Raw genomic sequence first — 10,502 nt, 5'->3', positions numbered from 1 at the left:
AGAAGCACTTACCCTGGCATGGATTTACAGCACACGTCGACCAATGCACTTGAGGGAAAGATCTTTCACCTTCACCAAATAACTCTTCAAAAACACAATTTTGAAGTGTACACACATCTCCAAACAAGAGAGCTTCCACAATCTACCATACACCAAACTGCCTGCAAGCTGCCATATCCTGTGCGCTGCGGGAAACAGATTGTATCTCCCAAACCACAACTCCAAAAGGGATGATTTCAAGCCTCAAAAATTCTCTGCATTTTCTACAACAAAATCTCTGAAAACCACAAATTTCAATTCTATGTACCTCTATGTGAAAAATTGGCGCGAACAGCAAGCTTCCATGGCCCGACTACGCGTAGGAAGGCTAGTCGAGGACAAAAAACTGCATCCAAAAGCATCAAGAAGCGACCACGACCCAAAACCTGCAAAATTCTGATATTTGACTGACCTTTTTGAGTTTTTACATGAGTTTAAGTTATATACAAGGCTCACTTCAAAAAACTCACTCACAGGCACTTATAGTAGCCCGACAGCTGTCACTAGACTAGCGACTTGCAGTGCATGTACATGTGCTTGCTAAAGCAAGCTAAAAAACCCACAAAAAGAAAGCCCACACGCCCTTTCGATATCGGGCGTCATGTCCGTATGTACAAATTTACAAAAAACGGGGTGTCAGAAATGCGCCCAACAACGTCAATAAAGAAAACATCAGTATTCTTAAGAAGATATTACTACTTGTGTTTTCGAGGACGAAAACTCTTCCCTAAGGGGGGAGTAATGTCAGGAAAAGGGTCCTACGGGGCAAGGCCCAACCTAGGGGGTCAGAGACCTAGGCCAAGGGCCTGGACTGGACCAGTACGCACTCGAGATCTGCTTAGGGCAAGAGCTAGGAGCTAGGACTATATAAGGGGTGGTAGGGAGGAGGATCCTATGTTTAGTTACCCTAGGTCTTACAGGTGAGGTGGGTGGGGGAGATGCCTGGCCTTGCTCTTGAGTTGTTGCTTCCTCAGCTTTCTTGGCTGCTTCTTCCGCCTCTTTCAGCTTCAAGGCCTCTGCCTCTTGGCACATTCTTTCTAAATGATCCTTGGGATTCTCGACCTCTTTCCTTGAATGATGTTTCGTTCGAAGTCCCTTCAAGCCAGTGGGTACCCACTTTTCTGGGTCTTTTCCCTGCGCTTGCCTAGTGTGCTGATGCGCCTGTTTTTCTCTTTCAAATATCGCTTGCTTTTGAGCTGGCTTCTCTTGGTGGGCAGCCAGTGCTTTCCTCTTCATCTCTTCCCTCCTAGCTCTTTTTTCTTCGTTGTCAGAGCTTTCACTACTATGCTGCTCTGATGAACTGTCATCGGATTCATCACCTGATTTAAATGATCGCTTACCAGATCTTGTAGATCTCGAAGAGGGTTGAGCTGCCAAGATCCATGTGTTCTGATCCGGGGCAGGCGATAGGTTGTCGGCCATGCCGATGGCATGATAGGCTATTCTGGTCAATTCTTCCGGCGCACCCAAGTATGTTATCTTTTTCTCTCCCTCTACCATTATTGTAGATGGACTAGACTCTGCATAGGTTGTAACAGGTACTAATGCTTGTTCATCTATGAATCCTTCTGAGTGCATGTACTTTACAGGCACCACATTATGTCCTGGATAAGGAGATTGTTGTCCCAACACAGGTTGAGGTCTCTCCATACCCATTGGTGGTCTTTGAACTTAAGCCATACTAGGTTGATATCTGTACATGGGTTGTCCTGGTGGCCTCATGGACACGTACTGAACATTCCCATCATACTTTGGTCTGAAGTAACACTCGTGGGTCTCGTGGTTGGTCCATTTACCCTCGACTGCACACCATTTTTGTGGCCTAATTGGTTGTCCTTGTGGGGATATCCCCTGTCCTGGTCCTCTCATAGGTGCTTTTTGCATATTGTTCATCATGTCATTCATCCTTTTTAGCATATCTTCTATGGCTGAGAGTGGTGCCGCAACAGCCGTTTCCACTTGTGTTGGTTTTGTGGATGAATTCTTCTCGCTTTGGTTATCCTTAGGGACATCCTCTTCATTAAAGATCTCACAATTGTCTCCTAGGTCGATAACATCAGACACACACGCCTCTAGGGTTGTATGCTTTTTACTATAGAGTATAGCATGAAGTTCTTTGTTTAGAAGTCCCTCCAGAAACAATGAGACAAGTTGCTCCTCTGCAGGTATCTCCATCTCTGGGCATCTGGCAATGTATTGTTTCATTCGAGTTGCACAATCCCTAACAGACTCACCACGTTTCTATTTGAAGCTGTAGATTTGATCTACCGTATTATGTTTAATCCCTGTTTTAGAACAAGCAGCTACAAATCCTTGAGCTAATGTATTCAAATCCATCATTGACCTTGGTGGAATGTTTTGGAACCATGTCAGAGCTTTTCCTTCCCAAACCCCTCGAATTGAGTATGGAAATCGAATATACGCTCTACTCTTAGCACTTGCTTGAAGCTTGCTAAGTGGTCATATGGATCCCCTGATCCACTATATTTTCTGACCCATTTTTAGAAATCAGCTGGTCTGACACGTCTATTCGGTTCAACTCCAGGTCTTCTGGGAGTTGGTCCTGTTCTGAGTCCTTCAAACCAGTCTGTCAAAAATAGTGACTCATGTAGCCCTGGGCTGGCCTTAGTGTCAGCCTTAGTGTCACCCGTTTTTCTATGTGATGAGGTGGTTTCTGGTTTCTTCACATTAGTCTCAGATGATCTCTCATGATGTTCGTCTCTTGGAGTGATTTCTGGTCCTTGACCCAATATCCAATCCCGTATGGAATACCCCTGGTATTTGGTTTATTCTACCTCCTCAGGAGTCATCATAACAAAGTTGTTGTTATAACAATCCCTAAACAAGTAAGTTGGTAGGTCCGCAGATCCCTTATCTTTGATTTTGAAGATATAGATGATCTTCATGGCCGTTAATTGCCTTGGTCTAGCATGAGAAGTCCACAAAAGATCTTTTATGTTTCTATCTTCCCAACAATAGACTCCTATCCTAGGATTATCTGTACTAAGCCGTTTCAAAGGCTTCAAGTCTACTTGATCGTATCCCTCGAATTCCAAGGTTGGTGGTCCTTCTTTTGCTGACATATCTAGATTATAGTGTTTACTTCTAAGCCACATTTGTCTATCACATCAGGATTTTCAACTTGTACATATTGAGTTCCGTTTCGATCCATGTATATTTTTCCTTGTTTGTTTGCCCTAGCCTCTTCTTCAAACTCAATACCATGATCATCAATGCGAATAGCATACTCTTCGTTAGGATCCAAGTAAACCTGGGCTCCATGACGATTAGTCTTGTAAAAGGAGAGTATATGCTTATAGCGCATTGTCGTTCCGGTTTCCGAGTGAGTTGAGTAAGAAGACATTTTGGATGTTGAATCTGAAAAAGTGTCCGAGACTTCTTCAGGAATTGTGTGCAAGGAATTGCCTTGATTCATGCTTTTTCAGTGGACACTCTACTGGTGTTTTCCCCGAATAGGCCTTGATTTCCTATTACACGACCGGATCTAAGGTTCATATAGACGCATGAAGCCCTGGATAGAGTACTCACCTGGGATTGACTTGTCGTCAATGTCCACTTGATTCAATTGCAATTTTCTGTCAAGCCACTGATTCCTCGTCTGCAACCTGATTCCTATACAAAATTTATCAAATTAGCTATTTTTCTATAAGGACGGTAGAGCTCTTGAGAACTTCAGTGACTGGTCTCTGTATTTCACTTCAATTCGTGCTATGGAAGTCAAAATTTGGACTTTCAGATTTAACTTAGCAAAATCAAAGATCTAATCTGTAATCTGTACTGAGTGTATCTGTACCAATTTTGATCCGATTGAACCCAAAATTTCTCCGTGGCCTTATATTATGCTGGTCTAACACTGTATAAGCCCAAAAGTCAAATTTGAAGTCTCTGGATAACAGAAGTACATAATCGCGATTATTTACTTTTGTCACTTTTTCCCACTTTTTAAATTGGTTTGGAAAGTATACAACTTGTTATAGCCCTTAGGCAAGTTTCAACAAGTTTGAACAAAATTTGATCAAGTTTACCCACTGTTCCATGTCCTGGTGATGATGCAGGAAGCTCTACAAGGCCAAGGTGCAAATCACATTGTAATACGTTGAGGGAATAAAGCTAGATTGTGCACATGTTACATAGTTATACAAATTTGAGCCACGAATTCACCACTCTCCTGCAACCTCAAAGTTATACCCACCGTTTTGATGTGGCGCACATGCATTGCACAATCTTTGTGTTGATGATTACTGGTGAGTTTTCCAAAAGTATCTGATCATTAATGACTTGCCAATTATTGTTATTCAATTCAATCTTCTTCAAATCCTCATTGATTAGATCATGAACTGTGGAATCATCCCCAATAACACTATTTGTTCTTAACTTTCCTCTACTCCCAGTACTTTTGGTCGATAAGATTAAAGATTCCTTGTGTGATTTTGAATTACCAATGTCATGAGTTGCTCATGCTAGGGATTCGTCTGATTTGGCATATTATAGCTTGCTTTTAGTCCCATTATAGACCGCTGGCAGCAATAAACTTAATAAATCCTTAAGCATTATTGTGCCATTGGAGAAAAACCAATCAGCTTTATATGTTCCTAACCATACAACCTTTAGATTAGGCTTCTTTGGGCCTAGCTTTAACTGAAAGAGGAAAACCAAATCCCCCTTCCTTGTATTCTCAATCCTTTTATCAAACTATCATGCCATTGTTTCCTCCTCTATTGGACTACTTACTACTCTAGCATAGGTCTTTGACTGCTTCCATCCAGCTTCAATAGCTTATCAAGCTAGTTCTTTAGATTTTCATTAAAATCCATGTCATGTTCATCAATGGCAATTCTGAGACTGAAAATTACAAATTCCATGGTTATGACTGCTAAGTTATGTCCCATAAACCATTCTCAATGGAGTCATTCCAATTGTGATCTTCTGAGCAGTTTCATATGTCCACAGTGTTGTCTGAAGCTTATTGTCCCAATGAAGAGGCTTATGCTAGAAAATCTTTATTAGTATGGTCTTGATTGTCTCATTACTACTTTCAACTTACCCATTACAACTAGGATAATTTGAGTTCAATTTTTTATGATTGATCGAGAAGATTTCATTCAATATTTGAATTGTCTTATTGATTAAATAAGTCCTGTGAAACAATCTCAATAAGATATCCAAATCTATGGATAATATGCTCAATCGGACACTCAAATCTGTAGATAATATGCTAATACAACAACCATATTGTTGCCTTTGTATAAATTGTATATATCACTTGCGTTCAAGGACTATTTTTAAAACTCCTCATCTGTGAATTTTTGACAAATAAAATACACCCTTTTCCTAAATGTGAGGAAAAATGAAATTTAATAACCCCCTTCTACTGCACTCACACGATAGTTGCATAATTATGTTTGAGTTCCTAGAGAGCCAATATTGCCCATTTTTCCCATGTGACCTTGTTTTCTATGCTCACTCTTTCTAAATCATCCATTGCAACCAGAAAATTATGGTTTTTGTAATCAATTGATAGGATGGCATTGCACTTTGTGGCATCATTGTCTTGAGGGAAGATCTTTTGGATCGGCATGGGTTATTGCTTTCCTCTAGGGGTGGGCTTAAGAAATTCTTGATCCAAGTCTGCTTCATGAAATATTCATTCACTAGACTTGCTTTCATTATGTCTTGTAACAAGGTGAGTTGGATTTTGAGAAAATCTTTGAAGGAAAAAACACATGTGTTAGGAGATGTCAACGTAGCTTGGAAGTTTTTTGGCTCCTTTTCTATGGTTGGATTGGAGTGAGGATGTTGGGTTAAAGTTGGGTTAGGTGCAATTTTAAGTTTGAACTCAAATTCTCTGTAGTAGCTTGGCAAGGTAGCGTTATATAGCTATTGGTCTTGCTATTGCTTTTCCCCCAAAATTCTCTCATAGAAGCCCCCATTTTGAATCCATCACCCTAGTCCTAGAGAGGTGCTATGGTTGATAGAGGGGGAGGTTTTACCTTTTCATTTCCATGACACTTATCATAGACCTCTTCCAAGAGTTGAGAGATCATATGTTCATCAAGTTCCTTAAGTCTGAAACAATCTTGAAGGATTCTTTTTCAGAGTGGAGTACCTTGTCAAAATCAAGAACCACTATATCATTCAGGATTTTGTATTCACTCTTCAAAAATGGTTTCTAGGGTTTTCTCATGTGGTGAAAAATTGTACTATGGTTTTTTCGTGTGGCAAAAACTTATACTATGGATTTGGAAATGACTCTAGCATAACACGAGTTAATTTGATGAGTTTATCATCATAAGGAAAGTGTGCTGCCTTTTCCAAAATACAAGGGTACTCCCATATAATTTGGCGAGAAGATCCTTGACTAAAGCCACTCGAGAGTCCATGGGAATTTTGAAAGCGTTGAGGTTATCATCAAGTTTGTCAATTACTATTGACCTAGCAATCCAATTTTTTGCATTTCTAAGTCACTTTTGTGTCAATTTTCTAGTGATTTGCACCTCCAATTTATCTCTCCATTTTTGCAAATGCCTAACAACATTAACCTTATCTCGAAGTACTCGACACAAGCTCTCCGTAGAGCCTTCAAGCTCTGCAAACCGAGCCCGAGAACTCCATTAAAGCTATCCTCAAAATTGCCTAAAAGTAGGTGTGTGTGTGTGAGTTTGTGTGGGAAAAGTTCTGCTGAGTTGAGCTTAAGATCTTCTTTTTCGGAGATTTTCCACAACCAAGTACATTGGCTTGTTGGTAGCCCAATTTAGCCATACTATACTTGGCACTGAGGTTGCTGGGTCAAATACCCTTGCCTAATTCGGGGAGACTGGGCGGACGCCATTCGGCATTGCAAAATGGCTTTTGAGCCTGGCGGGTCCACTGGAGAGGAGTCCCATGGCCACGGCAGTGTGCCTTTTTTCTCTTCGACTCTCGCGGGCCATCCCGCGGCGTTCCTGCCCGCCTGCCTGAACTGCCTGACCCCGTAAGAGGTCCATCCCGCGCCTCACTACCTTAAAGCTCTTGTTGGGTCCTACTTCCCGCGCTGCTCCAAGGCATTTTCGAGGGCTTTTTAATCCCCTGCTCCCACGGTGCTGCTCCTAGCCAAGGCTGCATTAGCCCCCTTTCCCACAGCCCGTTGCCTCAAGAGCCTCAAGGGCCTCAAGCTTCCAAGAGTTCCTACGGGCCTCAAGTTTCGTGCTCCCACGGAGTAGAAATCCCAAGAGATCCAAAGCTTCCAAATCTCAAGGCATTGCTCCCACTAAAGCTGCAACAAAGTTTTGCAAAGCTTCTACACCGGCATTCAAAGGCGGCCTCAAGCAGCTTTTAAAAGGGATCTCCAAAGGCATCCAAAGCCAACTTCGAAGGTAGATTCCAATCATCAAAGAAGAACTCAAGGCTGTGAAGGGTGACTTCACCTCGAGTGAAGAGGTACTTCACATTTTAATAAGAAAACATTAAAATTGAATCTTGCAGCCAAGCACAACAAATTTCTTGCAATGTATGTAATTATATTTGTCAACATGGATGACATTATGTGCTTTTGTAATGGGATAGACATTGGCATTGGAGAGTCTCCAAATTGCTAAAATCTCTCCATGTGTGAAGATTTTGTGACAAAGTGTATGAGAAACACCGCATGCTTGGGCTCTTTGAGTATGACCAAGATGGAAGAGAGCATTAAATTTTTGCATAAACCTTTTCATAGGATATTTTAGCATATTGTTGCATGTCATTATGACGCATGGAATAAATCCTGATTGTACCACAAAAAGGGGGACAGAAGTACTCGTTCGAGGGGAGGATACGAAGTCAGACCATGAAGCAGTTGAAAGCAACAGTAGAAGAAACGAAGGCAAGAGACCTGACAGAGGATCAACTCACATAGTAGAAGACAAAATTGACGAAGACGAGAGCAGCGTTGTCTTTTATGAAGACCCATTTTGAAGATGCAGACTCTCTACTTGTAGGGGAGGACTTTTTCCTGTGTGGATACCAGCTTATCATCCTGTGTGGACATCACCATCCTTTGTGGATTTTTCTTGTGTGGATTTTACCATCCTTTGTGGATATCACCATCCTTTGTGGACTTTATTTTCCTGTGTGGATACCACCATCCTATGTGGATTTTGTTAGCCTGTGTGGATCATGCATCTTCAGTATCTTGTCTTAGTCCAAATCTCAAGGGGAGGATTGTAAAGTGTGAGCTTTGTCCTAAGGTGTGAGTCAAGGAGAGGAGAGTGGATTTATCCCACATACTGTGGAGCAAGGCTGTAGAGCTATTTAAAGCTCATTTCTTGAATGAATAAACAACAACTTCATTTTGCACTACATGCTTGTCTATGGTGAGCTTGTGCTAAGCTAAGTCAATACTCAAGAACCACGCTAATTCTATCTTGGAACCTAATTCACTTGAGTGACAACCTTGCTTACACACACTCACAAACTTGCACCATGTTTCTCTTTCATCCACCATAGCTAGCACGATCCAATTCCTAACAGTAGGCTTAGGAGGGTTATCTTCCTTGGATTTATGTGAGTAATTTTGGCCTAAATGAGTGACATGACACTCCCCGCAATATCTCTTGAGAATAGGCACGGTATACTCCTTATCATAGGGTTAATCCTGCATTCCATGGTTTGAAACAAGCATCGCTTTCTATAGTAAATTGGGGATGAGGCCTTCTAAGAACATGAGGTCTAGCCTTCATTGGGTTCATGATCATGATAGAAAAGGACAATCAATGGTGTACTCATAATAGGTACTAGCCTCCCCAAAATCCCGAATGCTTGACAACATGAGTGAGGGTCTCATATACCTTATCCCCAAGGAGGGAGGATCCTTGGATGAGATTTGGTAGTGGTGGCCCATCACCATTCTCAACTCAGCCTGCAAAATCTTAGCAAAGGCTCTGAGTTAAGAATTTAGCCAATACTTGAGAGACCCAGACAGGTTTTGTCAAGGAGCATAGTATCATTGACAACATCTTCACCTTTTGGGAGGTTTCCGTCCTCACACATCTCTGAGGAGAGGATCTTGTGATACTGCTTGTCGATTTTGACAAGGCACACAACAGAGTTGACTGGAATTTCCTGGAGGGCACTCTACAAAGGATTGGGGTTTTAGATACTTGGATTAGGATTGTAATACATCCACAACCCTTTTCTTCAAGACTACATCCACATACCTTAGAGCCTTAGCTCCAGAGAGAGGTGACTATGTGCGTCTTAAACTAAAGTGGATTGAGTTGTTGAGCTCTCCCTTGTTGATTGATCATTCCACCCTTGGGTAGGTGTTGGGCTGGTTCTCCTCCTAATTTCATGAGTGCACATGATGTAAAGGAGAAATTTTGCTATTATGAGACTAGAAAACTAGGGTTCCCGTTTGATCGAAAAAACCCAGCTAGTTTTAGTCTTCACACGTAGTTTTGGGCTTTGAGAGCATCCAATAGTCACAAGAAAATTCACTCAGATTTTTGGTTAACTCCTAAGGCTTAATATAACAACAAATGGGATTTTACATATCCAAATTTACATGATTGGGTTCTACTATTCACAACCACATAGTAGTGTGCCGGTAAAATAGTGTAAAAATAGTGCACCTTTGAAGAAGTGACTGTGAGTCATGAACTTATTGTGAAGTTCAATTCCCACTGTTGAAGGTTGAGTCTCATAATCAAGTTAATGTGCAAGTAACATTTCTACTTAAATTTGAACAGCTTAACAAAAAAAATTTGAAAATGTAATGAGAGATTTTTTTATTTATTTTTTGAATGGTAATTGTATAAAGAGAAAAACAAAGCTTGACTTATGCATGCCTTTTGAATTGATGATGGATGAAAAGTGTTCAATGAATAAACCCACCCAAATGCCTTGTCATTTGTTTAACCAAGTGCATCTAAGAGCAAGTCCAAAACAAAGAGAGGGCCATGGCCCATATCATAAAAACAAGGAATTAGTACTCAATAGAATAGTCCATTTTTTGACTTAAAAAGTACCATGTGTCTAAAATATGTACTTGCTCCACTTGCTATTTCAAAAGTAAAAGGCTTCGTGCTAAGAGTATGAGTTTAGCCACCATGATGTCATCATTGCTTTGACATCATCATAAGAAAAGCCGTTAGGGTTGGGTTGAAAAGAGTGAGAAAATCTTAGGTGTAAAGGTAATGGCATTGTAAGTTTACTATAAGTTAGGGTTTGATTTATAAGCCATAATCTATCTTCAAGGGCTTACGATAGCAAATGTAATGTCTTAATCCAATTGAGGCTTGAGACATGCCAACTATGACTTGCTCCATTCACGCAAAAGCTTTTCACTAGCTTTGCCTTTGTACTTGCATGCTTTTGTTCCAAGGACGCACAATCAATTTCATATCAAGTACTTATAGCTCATTATAGGTGTCACGAGCCAAAAGTTGCAACTTGCATTTCCCTTGTTGACATGCATCCTAATCACA

The sequence above is a fragment of the Adiantum capillus-veneris genome, chromosome 16 (genome assembly GCF_014529385.1).
Source record: "Adiantum capillus-veneris isolate H3 chromosome 16, ASM1452938v2, whole genome shotgun sequence".
Lineage (NCBI taxonomy): Eukaryota > Viridiplantae > Streptophyta > Polypodiopsida > Polypodiales > Pteridaceae > Adiantum > Adiantum capillus-veneris.
Note: the sequence above shows the minus strand (reverse complement) of the source record.